Raw genomic sequence first — 12500 nt, forward strand, 5'->3', positions numbered from 1 at the left:
CTGTTATGTTCTGTCAGTGTGACTGGTCTCTCCTCTGGTTCTGTTATGTTCTGTCAGTGTGACTGGTCTCTCCCCTGGTTCTGTTATGTTCTGTCAGTGTGACGGGTCTCTCTCTGGTTCTGTTATGTTCTGTCAGTGGGACGGGTCTCTCTCTGGTTCTGTTATGTTCTGTCAGTGTGTGTGGTCTCTCTCTCCCTGGTTCTGTTATGTTCTGTCAGTGTGACTGGTCTCTCTCTCTCTGGTTCTGTTATGTTCTGTCAGTGTGACTGGTCTCTTTCCCCTGGTTCTGTTATGTTCTGTCAGTGTGACGGGTCCTCTCTCCCCTGGTTCTGTTATGTTCTGTCAGTGTGTGGGTCTCTCTCCCTGGTTCTGTTATGTTCTGTCAGTGTGACTGGGTCTCTCTCCCCTGGTTCTGTTATGTTCTGTCAGTGTGACTGGGTCTCTCTCTGGTTCTGTTCTGTTCTGTCAGTGTGACTGGTCTCTCTCTCCCCTGGTTCTGTTATGTTCTGTCAGTGTGACGGTCTCTCTCTCTGGTTCTGTTATGTTCTGTCAGTGTGACGGGTGTCTGTCTCTCCTAGCCTCTGGTTCTGTTATGTTCTGTCAGTGTGACGGGTCTCTCTCTCCCTGGTTCTGTTATGTTCTGTCAGTGTGGGTCTCTCTCTCTGGTTCTGTTATGTTCTGTCAGTGTGACGGGTCTCTCTCTCCTCTGGTTCTGTTCTGTTCTGTCAGTGTGACTGGTCTCTCTCCTCTGGTTCTGTTCTTGTCAGTGTGTCTCTCTCCTCTGGTTCTGTTATGTTCTGTCAGTGTGACTGGTCTCTCTGGTTCTGTTATGTTCTGTCAGTGTGACTGGTCTCTCTCTGGTTCTGTTATGTTCTGTCAGTGTGACCGGTCTCTCTCTCCTCTGGTTCTGTTCTGTTCTGTCAGTGTGACTGGTCTCTCTCTGGTTCTGTTATGTTCTGTCAGTGTGACTGGTCTCTCTCTGGTTCTGTTATGTTCTGTCAGTGTGACCGGTCTCTCTCTCCTCTGGTTCTGTTCTGTTCTGTCAGTGTGACTGGTCTCTCTCTCTGGTTCTGTTATGTTCTGTCAGTGTGACTGGTCTCTCTCTGGTTCTGTTCTGTTCTGTCAGTGTGACCGGTCTCTCTCTCCTCTGGTTCTGTTCTGTTCTGTCAGTGTGACTGGTCTCTCTCCTCTGGTTCTGTTATGTTCTGTCAGTGTGACCGGTCTCTCTCTGGTTCTGTTATGTTCTGTCAGTGTGACTGGTCTCTCTCTGGTTCTGTTATGTTCTGTCAGTGTGACTGGTCTCTCTCTCTCTGGTTCTGTTATGTTCTGTCAGTGTGACCGGTCTCTCTATCTCTGGTTCTGTTATGTTCTGTCAGTGTGACCGGTCTCTCTATCTCTGGTTCTGTTATGTTCTGTCAGTGTGACTGGTCTCTCTCTGGTTCTGTTATGTTCTGTCAGTGTGACCGGTCTCTCTCCTCTGGTCTGTTATGTTCTGTCAGTGTGACGGGTCTCTCTCTCCTCTGGTTCTGTTCTGTTCTGTCAGTGTGACTGTTCTCTCTCTCTGGTTCTGTTATGTTCTGTCAGTGTGACTGGTCTCTCCTCTTGTTCTGTTATGTTCTGTCAGTGTGACTGGTCTCTCTCTGGGTCTGTTATGTTCTGTCAGTGTGACTGGTCTCTCTCTGGTTCTGTTATGTTCTGTCAGTGTGACCGGTCTCTCTCTGGTTCTGTTCTGTTCTGTCAGTGTGACGTCTCTCTCTCTGGTTCTGTTCTGTTCTGTCAGTGTGACTGGTCTCTCTCTCCTCTGGTTCTGTTATGTTCTGTCAGTGTGACTGGTCTCTCTCTCTGGGTCTGTTATGTTCTGTCAGTGTGACGGGTCTCTCTCTCTCTGGTTCTGTTATGTTCTGTCAGTGTGACTGGTCTCTCTCCTCTGGTTCTGTTATGTTCTGTCAGTGTGACTGGTCTCTCTCTGGTTCTGTTATGTTCTGTCAGTGTGACTGGTCTCTCTCTCTGGGTCTGTTATGTTCTGTCAGTGTGACGGGTCTCTCTCTCTCTCTGGTTCTGTTATGTTCTGTCAGTGTGATGGGTCTCTCTCTCTGGTTCTGTTATGTTCTGTCAGTGTGATGGGTCTCTCTCTCTGGTTCTGTTATGTTCTGTCAGTGTGATGGGTCTCTCTCCTCTGGTTCTGTTATGTTCTGTCAGTGTGACGGGTCTCTCTCTCTGGTCCTGTTATGTTCTGTCAGTGGGACTGGTCTCTCTCTGGTTCTGTTATGTTCTGTCAGTGTGACTGGTCTCTCTCTGGTTCTGTTATGTTCTGTCAGTGTGACTGTTCTCTCTCTGGTTCTGTTATGTTCTGTCAGTGTGACTGTTCTCTCTCTGGTTCTGTTATGTTCTGTCAGTGTGACTGGTCTCTCTCTGGTTCTGTTATGTTCTGTCAGTGTGACTGGTCTCTCTCTGGGTCTGTTATGTTCTGTCAGTGTGACCGGTCTCTCTCTCCTCTGGTTCTGTTATGTTCTGTCAGTGTGACTGTTCTCTCTCTGGGTCTGTTATGTTCTGTCAGTGTGACTGGTCTCTCTCTGGTTCTGTTATGTTCTGTCAGTGTGACGGGTCTCTCTCTCTGGTTCTGTTATGTTCTGTCAGTGTGACCGGTCTCTCTCTCCTCTGGTTCTGTTATGTTCTGTCAGTGTGACTGTTCTCTCTCTGGGTCTGTTATGTTCTGTCAGTGTGACTGGTCTCTCTATCTCTGGTTCTGTTATGTTCTGTCAGTGTGACCGGTCTCTCTATCTCTGGTTCTGTTATGTTCTGTCAGTGTGACGGGTCTCTCTCTCTGGTTCTGTTATGTTCTGTCAGTGTGACTGGTCTCTCCTCTTGTTCTGTTATGTTCTGTCAGTGTGACCGGTCTCTCTATCTCTGGTTCTGTTATGTTCTGTCAGTGTGACGGGTCTCTCTCTCTGGTTCTGTTATGTTCTGTCAGTGTGACGGGTCTCTCTCTCTGGTTCTGTTATGTTCTGTCAGTGTGACTGGTCTCTCTATCTCTGGTTCTGTTATGTTCTGTCAGTGTGACTGGTCTCTCTATCTCTGGTTCTGTTATGTTCTGTCAGTGGGACGGGTCTCTCTATCTCTGGTTCTGTTATGTTCTGTCAGTGTGACCGGTCTCTCTATCTCTGGTTCTGTTATGTTCTGTCAGTGTGACTGGTCTCTCTCTCCTCTGGTTCTGTTATGTTCTGTCAGTGTGACTGGTCTCTCTCTGGTTCTGTTATGTTCTGTCAGTGTGACTGGTCTCTCTCTCCTCTGGTTCTGTTATGTTCTGTCAGTGTGACTGGTCTCTCTCTCCTCTGGTTCTGTTATGTTCTGTCAGTGTGACCGGTCTCTCTCTCTCTGGTTCTGTTATGTTCTGTCAGTGTGACCGGTCTCTCTCTCTCTGGTTCTGTTATGTTCTGTCAGTGTGACTGGTCTCTCTCTCTCTGGTTCTGTTATGTTCTGTCAGTGTGACCGGTCTCTCTCTCTGGTTCTGTTATGTTCTGTCAGTGTGACGGGTCTCTCTCCCCTGGTTCTGTTCTGTTCTGTCAGTGGGGCTGGTCTCTCTCTCTGGTTCTGTTATGTTCTGTCAGTGTGACTGGTCTCTCCCCTGGTTCTGTTATGTTCTGTCAGTGTGACTGGTCTCTCCCCTGGTTCTGTTATGTTCTGTCAGTGTGACTGGTCTCTCTCCTGGTTCTGTTATGTTCTGTCAGTGTGACTGGTCTCTCTCTCCTCTGGTTCTGTTCTGTTCTGTCAGTGTGACGGGTCTCTCTCCTCTGGTTCTGTTATGTTCTGTCAGTGTGACGGGTCTCTCCTCTGGTTCTGTTATGTTCTGTCAGTGTGACTGGTCTCTCTCCTCTGGTTCTGTTATGTTCTGTCAGTGTGACGGGTCTCTCTCCTCTGGTTCTGTTATGTTCTGTCAGTGTGACGGGTCTCTCTCCCCTGGTTCTGTTCTGTTCTGTCAGTGGGGCTGGTCTCTCTCTCTGGTTCTGTTATGTTCTGTCAGTGTGACTGGTCTCTCTCTCCTCTGGTTCTGTTATGTTCTGTCAGTGTGACTGGTCTCTCCTCTGGTTCTGTTATGTTCTGTCAGTGTGACTGGTCTCTCTCTGGTTCTGTTATGTTCTGTCAGTGTGACTGGTCTCTCTCTCCTCTGGTTCTGTTCTGTTCTGTCAGTGTGACGGGTCTCTCTCCTCTGGTTCTGTTATGTTCTGTCAGTGTGACGGGTCTCTCTCTGGTTCTGTTATGTTCTGTCAGTGTGACGGGTCTCTCTCTCTGGGTCTGTTATGTTCTGTCAGTGTGACGGGTCTCTCTCTCTGGTTCTGTTCTGTTCTGTCAGTGTGATGGGTCTCTCTCTCCTCTGGTTCTGTTATGTTCTGTCAGTGTGACCGGTCTCTCTCTGGTTCTGTTATGTTCTGTCAGTGTGACGGGTCTCTCTCTCTGGTTCTGTTATGTTCTGTCAGTGTGACCGGTCTCTCTATCTCTGGTTCTGTTATGTTCTGTCAGTGTGACCGGTCTCTCTCCCTGGTTCTGTTCTGTTCTGTCAGTGTGACTGGTCTCTCTCTGGTTCTGTTATGTTCTGTCAGTGTGACTGGTCTCTCTCTCCTCTGGTTCTGTTCTGTTCTGTCAGTGTGACGGGTCTCTCTCTCCTCTGGTTCTGTTATGTTCTGTCAGTGTGACTGGTCTCTCTCCTCTGGTTCTGTTATGTTCTGTCAGTGTGACTGGTCTCTCTCTGGTTCTGTTATGTTCTGTCAGTGTGACTGGTCTCTCTCTCTGGGTCTGTTATGTTCTGTCAGTGTGACGGGTCTCTCTCTCTCTCTGGTTCTGTTATGTTCTGTCAGTGTGATGGGTCTCTCTCCTCTGGTTCTGTTATGTTCTGTCAGTGTGATGGGTCTCTCTCCTCTGGTTCTGTTATGTTCTGTCAGTGTGATGGGTCTCTCTCCTCTGGTTCTGTTATGTTCTGTCAGTGTGATGGGTCTCTCTCCTCTTGTTCTGTTATGTTCTGTCAGTGTGACTGGTCTCTCTCTCCTCTGGTTCTGTTATGTTCTGTCAGTGTGACTGGTCTCTCTCTGGTTCTGTTATGTTCTGTCAGTGTGACTGTTCTCTCTCTGGTTCTGTTATGTTCTGTCAGTGTGACTGTTCTCTCTCTGGTTCTGTTATGTTCTGTCAGTGTGACTGGTCTCTCTCTGGTTCTGTTATGTTCTGTCAGTGTGACTGGTCTCTCTCTGGGTCTGTTATGTTCTGTCAGTGTGACCGGTCTCTCTCTCCTCTGGTTCTGTTATGTTCTGTCAGTGTGACTGGTTCTCTCTCTGGTTCTGTTATGTTCTGTCAGTGTGACTGGTCTCTCTCTGGTTCTGTTATGTTCTGTCAGTGTGACGGGTCTCTCTCTCTGGTTCTGTTATGTTCTGTCAGTGTGACCGGTCTCTCTCTCCTCTGGTTCTGTTATGTTCTGTCAGTGTGACTGTCTCTCTCTGGTTCTGTTATGTTCTGTCAGTGTGACTGGTCTCTCTATCTCTGGTTCTGTTATGTTCTGTCAGTGTGACCGGTCTCTCTATCTCTGGTTCTGTTATGTTCTGTCAGTGTGACTGGTCTCTCTCTCTGGTTCTGTTATGTTCTGTCAGTGTGACTGGTCTCTCCTCTTGTTCTGTTATGTTCTGTCAGTGTGACCGGTCTCTCTATCTCTGGTTCTGTTATGTTCTGTCAGTGTGACGGGTCTCTCCTCTTGTTCTGTTATGTTCTGTCAGTGTGACCGGTCTCTCTATCTCTGGTTCTGTTATGTTCTGTCAGTGTGACTGGTCTCTCTATCTCTGGTTCTGTTATGTTCTGTCAGTGTGACGGGTCTCTCTATCTCTGGTTCTGTTATGTTCTGTCAGTGGGACGGGTCTCTCTATCTCTGGTTCTGTTATGTTCTGTCAGTGTGTCTCTCTATCTCTGGTTCTGTTATGTTCTGTCAGTGTGACTGGTCTCTCTCTCCTCTGGTTCTGTTATGTTCTGTCAGTGTGACTGGTCTCTCTCTGGGTCTGTTATGTTCTGTCAGTGTGACTGGTCTCTCTCTCCTCTGGTTCTGTTATGTTCTGTCAGTGTGACTGGTCTCTCTCTCCTCTGGTTCTGTTATGTTCTGTCAGTGTGACCGGTCTCTCTCTCTCTGGTTCTGTTATGTTCTGTCAGTGTGACTGGTCTCTCTCTCTCTGGTTCTGTTATGTTCTGTCAGTGTGACCGGTCTCTCTCTCTGGTTCTGTTATGTTCTGTCAGTGTGACGGGTCTCTCTCTCTCTCTGGTTCTGTTATGTTCTGTCAGTGTGATGGGTCTCTCTTTCCCCTGGTTCTGTTCTGTTCTGTCAGTGGGGCTGGTCTCTCTCTCTGGTTCTGTTATGTTCTGTCAGTGTGACCGGTCTCTCTCTCCTCTGGTTCTGTTATGTTCTCTCAGTGTGACCGGTCTCTCTATCTCTGGTTCTGTTATGTTCTGTCAGTGTGACTGGTCTCTCTCCCTGGTTCTGTTATGTTCTGTCAGTGTGACTGGTCTCTCTCTCCTCTGGTTCTGTTATGTTCTGTCAGTGTGACGGGTCTCTCTCCTCTGGTTCTGTTATGTTCTGTCAGTGTGACGGGTCTCTCCTCTGGTTCTGTTATGTTCTGTCAGTGTGACCGGTCTCTCTCCTCTGGTTCTGTTATGTTCTGTCAGTGTGACGGGTCTCTCTCTCTCTGGTTCTGTTATGTTCTGTCAGTGTGACGGGTCTCTCTCCCCTGGTTCTGTTCTGTTCTGTCAGTGGGCTGGTCTCTCTCTCTGGTTCTGTTATGTTCTGTCAGTGTGACTGGTCTCTCTCTCCTCTGGTTCTGTTATGTTCTCTCAGTGTGACCGGTCTCTCTATCTCTGGTTCTGTTATGTTCTGTCAGTGTGACTGGTCTCTCCCTGGTTCTGTTATGTTCTGTCAGTGTGACTGGTCTCTCTCTCCTCTGGTTCTGTTCTGTTCTGTCAGTGTGACGGGTCTCTCTCCTCTGGTTCTGTTATGTTCTGTCAGTGTGACGGGTCTCTCCTCTGGTTCTGTTATGTTCTGTCAGTGTGACGGGTCTCTCTCCTCTGGTTCTGTTATGTTCTGTCAGTGTGACGGGTCTCTCCTCTGGTTCTGTTATGTTCTGTCAGTGTGACGGGTCTCTCTCCCTGGTTCTGTTCTGTTCTGTCAGTGTGACCGGTCTCTCTCTGGTTCTGTTATGTTCTGTCAGTGTGACTGGTCTCTCTCTCCTCTGGTTCTGTTCTGTTCTGTCAGTGTGACGGGTCTCTCTCCTCTGGTTCTGTTATGTTCTGTCAGTGTGACGGGTCTCTCTCCCCTGGTTCTGTTCTGTTCTGTCAGTGGGACTGGTCTCTCTCTCTGGTTCTGTTATGTTCTGTCAGTGTGACTGGTCTCTCTCTCCTCTGGTTCTGTTCTGTTCTGTCAGTGTGACGGGTCTCTCTCTCCTCTGGTTCTGTTATGTTCTGTCAGTGTGACTGGTCTCTCTCTGGTTCTGTTATGTTCTGTCAGTGTGACTGGTCTCTCTCTGGTTCTGTTATGTTCTGTCAGTGTGACTGGTCTCTCCCCTGGTTCTGTTATGTTCTGTCAGTGTGACGGGTCTCTCTCTCTCTGGTTCTGTTATGTTCTGTCAGTGTGACGGGTCTCTCTCCTCTGGTTCTGTTCTGTCAGTGTGACTGGTCTCTCTCTGGTTCTGTTATGTTCTGTCAGTTGACGGGTCTCTCTCTGGTTCTGTTATGTTCTGTCAGTGTGACTGGTCTCTCTCCTCTTGTTCTGTTATGTTCTGTCAGTGTGACGGGTCTCTCTCTCTCCTCTGGTTCTGTTATGTTCTGTCAGTGGGACTGGTCTCTCTCTCCCCTAGCCTCTGGTTCTGTTATGTTCTGTCAGTGTGACGGGTCTCTCTCTCTCTGGTTCTGTTATGTTCTGTCAGTGTGACTGGTCTCTCTCTCTGGTTCTGTTATGTTCTGTCAGTGTGACTGGTCTCTCTCTCTCTCTGGTTCTGTTATGTTCTGTCAGTGTGACGGGTCTCTCTCTCTGGTTCTGTTATGTTCTGTCAGTGTGACGGGTCTCTCTATCTCTCTGGTTCTGTTATGTTCTGTCAGTGTGACGGGTCTCTCTCTCTCTCTGGTTCTGTTATGTTCTGTCAGTGTGACGGGTCTCTCTCTCTCCTAGCCTCTGGTTCTGGATCAGGACTGTATGACTCTGTGCTCTCGGGACCTCAGACTGGAGAAACGGACTCTGTTCAGGTAACGTTTGATAAACGATTCCCAACGCGGTTCAGATGAACCTCAGTGCTGATCTGGTTCACTTATTAACCACTGAGACCTTTTTTCTTTCCTCCCTCTATTATTAAGACCACCTAAAATTAGGACATTTTAATCCCAAACTACAATTATTTTCAGACAAGATAGAACTGCCAAAGGGGGCTGTTGTTGCAATCTACTGCAAAGATAGCCTGCAGAGTTCTGTCCTACTATCCAGGTCTGTACCCAAACAATTTGAACTTCTACTTTTAAAAATCCACCTCTCTAAAAACAAGTCTCTCACCGTTGCCGCCTGCTATAGACCACCCTCTGCCCCCAGCTGTGCTCTGGACACCATATGTGAACTGATTGCCCCCCATCTATCTTCAGAGCTCGTGCTGCTAGGCGACCTAAACCGGAACAGGCTTAACACCCTGTTAGGGATGATGCAAATTTTCGCAGCTTTTTGTAAAAAAAATCGCGCAACATTTCAACGTCCTGCTACTCATGCCAGGAATATAGTATATGCATATGATACGTATGTGTGTATAGAAAACACTCTGAAGTCTCTCTAACTGGTTAAATCGTGTCTGTGGCTATAACAGAACGTGTTTAGGAGTAAAAATCCCAGGGAAAACTGTTCTCCAAAAACACAAAAAAATATTCATCCGCCAGTCAATGTATTGTCTAAGGCGACAGACAAATTAACGAGGCCCCCATTACAATGCCTACAGCTTCCACACGATGTCGCCAGTACTGGCATCTTTTGGCTGCTTTATCCTTGGTGGGATGACGTATAGGCACTTCCTGTCTTGGGGCGCACCGCAGGATGTTGTGAAAGTGAAAAATGGACGATGATTTCAAGACTTGCTGCTATCGAATACAGATCGGCCCCGTGATCAATTTGATAGATTATTAACGTTTACTAATACCTAAAGTTGGTTTAGAAAAGTAGTTTGAAGTGACTTGTAAAAAGTTTATAGGCAACTTTGTCATTTTAAAAAGTGACGTTGCGTCTTGTAAAGCGGAATTTTCCTGGATCAGACGGGCCTTCATGAAATGACATGTCGGGTGACAATGACTGATTTAATCGGGAAAAAGACCCATTTGTGATGTTTATGGGACATATAGGAGTGCCAACAGAGAAGCTCGTCAAAGGTAATGAATGTTTTCTATTTTATTTCTGCGTTTTGGGTAGCGCCGGCTACCGCAAAATCTGTTGTTTAGGTGACGGTCTGGTATTTTGGGGTGTTGCATGCTATCAGATAATAGCTTCTCATGCTTTCGCCGAAAAGCATTTTACAAATCTGACTTGGTGGCTAGATTCACAACGAGTGTAGCTTTAATTCAGTACCTTGCATGTGTGTTTTAATGACAGTTTGAGTTTTATCGAGTACTACAGGTGGCGCTCTTTAATTGCATGGATTTAGGTTCCTGCAAAGGAACTAAATTCGCATCGTCCCTAAGAGGTTTTAACACCCCAGCCATCCTACAATCTAAACTTGATGCCCTCAATCTCACAAAATTATCAATGAACCTACCAGGTACCTCCCCCAAAGCCTTAAACACGGGCATCCTCATAGATATCATCCTAACCAACTTGCCCTCTAAATACACCTCTGCTGTGTTCAACCAAGATCTCAGCGATCACTGCCTCATTGCCTGCATCCGTAATGGGTCAGCGGTCAAACGACCTCCACTCATCACTGTAAAACGCTCCCTGAAACACTTCAGCGAGCAGGCCTTTCTAATCGACCTGGCCGGGGTATCCTGGAGGGATATTGATCTCATCCCGTCAGTAGAGCATGCCTGGATATTTTTTTAAATGCCTTCCTAACCATCTTAAATAAGCATGCCCCATTCAAGAAATTTAGAACCAGGAACAGATATAGCCCTTGGTTCTCCCAGACCTGACTGCCCTTAACCAACACAAAAACATCCTATGGCGTTCTGCATTAGCATCGAACAGCCCCCGTGATATGCAGCTGTTCAGGGAAGCTAGAAACCATTATACACAGGCAGTTAGAAAAGCCAAGGCTAGCTTTTTCAAGCAGAAATTTGCTTCCTGCAACACTAACTCAAAAAGTTCTGGGACACTGTAAAGTCCATGGAGAATAAGAACACCTCCTCCCAGCTGCCCACTGCACTGAAGATAGGAAACACTGTCACCAGTGATAAATCCACCATAATTGAGAATTTCAATAAGCATTTTTCTACGGCTGGCCATGCTTTCCACCTGGCTACTCCTACCCCGGTCAACAGCACTGCACCCCCCACAGCAACTCGCCCAAGCCTTCCCCATTTCTCCTTCTCCCAAATCCGTTCAGCTGATGTTCTGAAAGAGCTGCAAAATCTGGACCCCTACAAATCAGCCGGTCTAGACAATCTGGACCCTTTCTTTCTAAAATTATCTGCCCGAAATTGTTGCCACCCCTATCACTAGCCTGTTCAACCTCTCTTTCGTGTCGTCTGAGATTCCCAAAGATTGGAAAGCAGCTGCGGTCATCCCCCTCTTCTTGAACCAAACTGCTACGGGCCTATATCTATCCTACCATGCCTTTCTAAGGTCTTCGAAAGCCAAGTCAACAAACAGATTTCCGACCATTTCGATTCCCACCGCACCTTCTCTGCTATGCAATCTGGTCAGAGCTGGTCATGGGTGCACCTCAGCCACGCTCAAGGTCCTAAACGATATCTTTAACCGCCATCGATAAGAAACACTACTGTGCAGCCGTATTCATTGATCTGGCCAAGGCTTTCGACTCTGTCAATCAACACATCCTCATCGGCAGACTCGACAGCCTTGATTTCTCAAATGATTGCCTCGCCTGGTTCACCAACTACTTCTCTGACAGAGTTCAGTGTGTCAAATCGGAGGGTCTGCTGTCCGGACCTCTGGCAGTCTCTATAGGGGTGCCACAGGGTTAAATTATTGCCTCGCCTGGTTCACCAACTACTTCTCTGATAGAGTTCAGTGTGTCAAATCGGAGAGTCTGCTGTCCGGACCTCTGGCAGTCTCTATGGGGGTACCACAGGGTTCAATTATTGGACCCTCTCTTCTCTGTATACATCAATGAGGTCGCTCTGGCTGCTGGTGAGTCTCTGATCCACCTCTACGCAGACGACACCATTCTGGCCCTTCTTTGGACACTGTGTTAACAAACCTCCAGGCGAGCTTCAATGCCATACAACTCTCCTTCCGTGGCCTCCAATTGCTCTTAAATACAAGTAAAACTAAATGCATGCTCTTCAACCGATCGCTACCTGCACCTGCCCGCCTGTCCAACATCACTGCTCTGGATGGCTCTGACTTAGAATACGTGGACAACTACAAATATTTAGGTGTCTGGTTAGACTGTAAACTCTCCTTCCAGACCCATATCAAACATCTCCAATCCAAAGTTAAATCTAGAATTGGCTTCCTATTTCGCAACAAAGCATCCTTCACTCATGCTGCCAAACATACCCTTGTAAAACTGACCATCCTACCAATCCTCGACTTTGGCGATGTCATTTACAAAATAGCTTCAAATACCCTACTCAACAAATTGGTTGCAGTCTATCACAGTGCAATCCGTTTTGTCACCAAAGCCCCTTATACTACCCACCATTGCACCCTGTACACTCTCGTTGGCTGACCCTCGCTTCATACTCGTCGCCAAACCCACTGGCTCCATGTCATCTAAAGTCCCCCCATATCTCAGCTCGCTGGTCACCATAGCAGCACCCACTCTTTGCACGTGCTCCAGCAGGTATATCTCTCTAGTCACCCCCAAAACCAATTATTTATTTTGCCGCCTCTCTCTTGCTATATTGTATTTACTTTGCCACCATGGCCTTTTTTGCCTTTACCTCCCTTCTCACCTCATTTGCTCACATTGTATATAGACTTGTTTATACTGTATTATTGACTATGTTTGTTTTACTCCATGTGTAACTCTGTGTTGTTGTTTGTGTCGAACTGCTTTGCTTTATCTTGGCCAGGTTGCAGTTGTAAATGAGAACTTGTTCTCAACTTGTCTACCTGGTTAAATAAAGGTGAAATAAAAAAATAAATAAAAAAAATTAAAAAATTATTTCCTCCCTCCTTCCCCCTCTGTCCCTCCCTCCCTCCCCCTCTGTCCCTCCCTCCCCCTCTGTCCCTCCCTCCCTCCCCCTCTGTCCCTCCCCCTCTGTCCCTCCCTCCCTCCCCCTCTGTCCCTCTGTCCCTCCCTCCCCTCTGTCCCTCTGTCCTCCCTCCCCTC

General features: G+C 47.4%; 1 pseudogene; it reads left to right on the top strand.

The window, feature by feature from the left end:
- LOC127908064 (regulator of G-protein signaling 12-like) overlaps positions 1 to 12500 on the top strand; it is a 52400-nt pseudogene that overhangs the window by 27476 nt on the left and 12424 nt on the right.

Source organism: Oncorhynchus keta, chromosome 16, assembly GCF_023373465.1.
Source record: "Oncorhynchus keta strain PuntledgeMale-10-30-2019 chromosome 16, Oket_V2, whole genome shotgun sequence".
Taxonomy (NCBI): domain Eukaryota; kingdom Metazoa; phylum Chordata; class Actinopteri; order Salmoniformes; family Salmonidae; genus Oncorhynchus; species Oncorhynchus keta.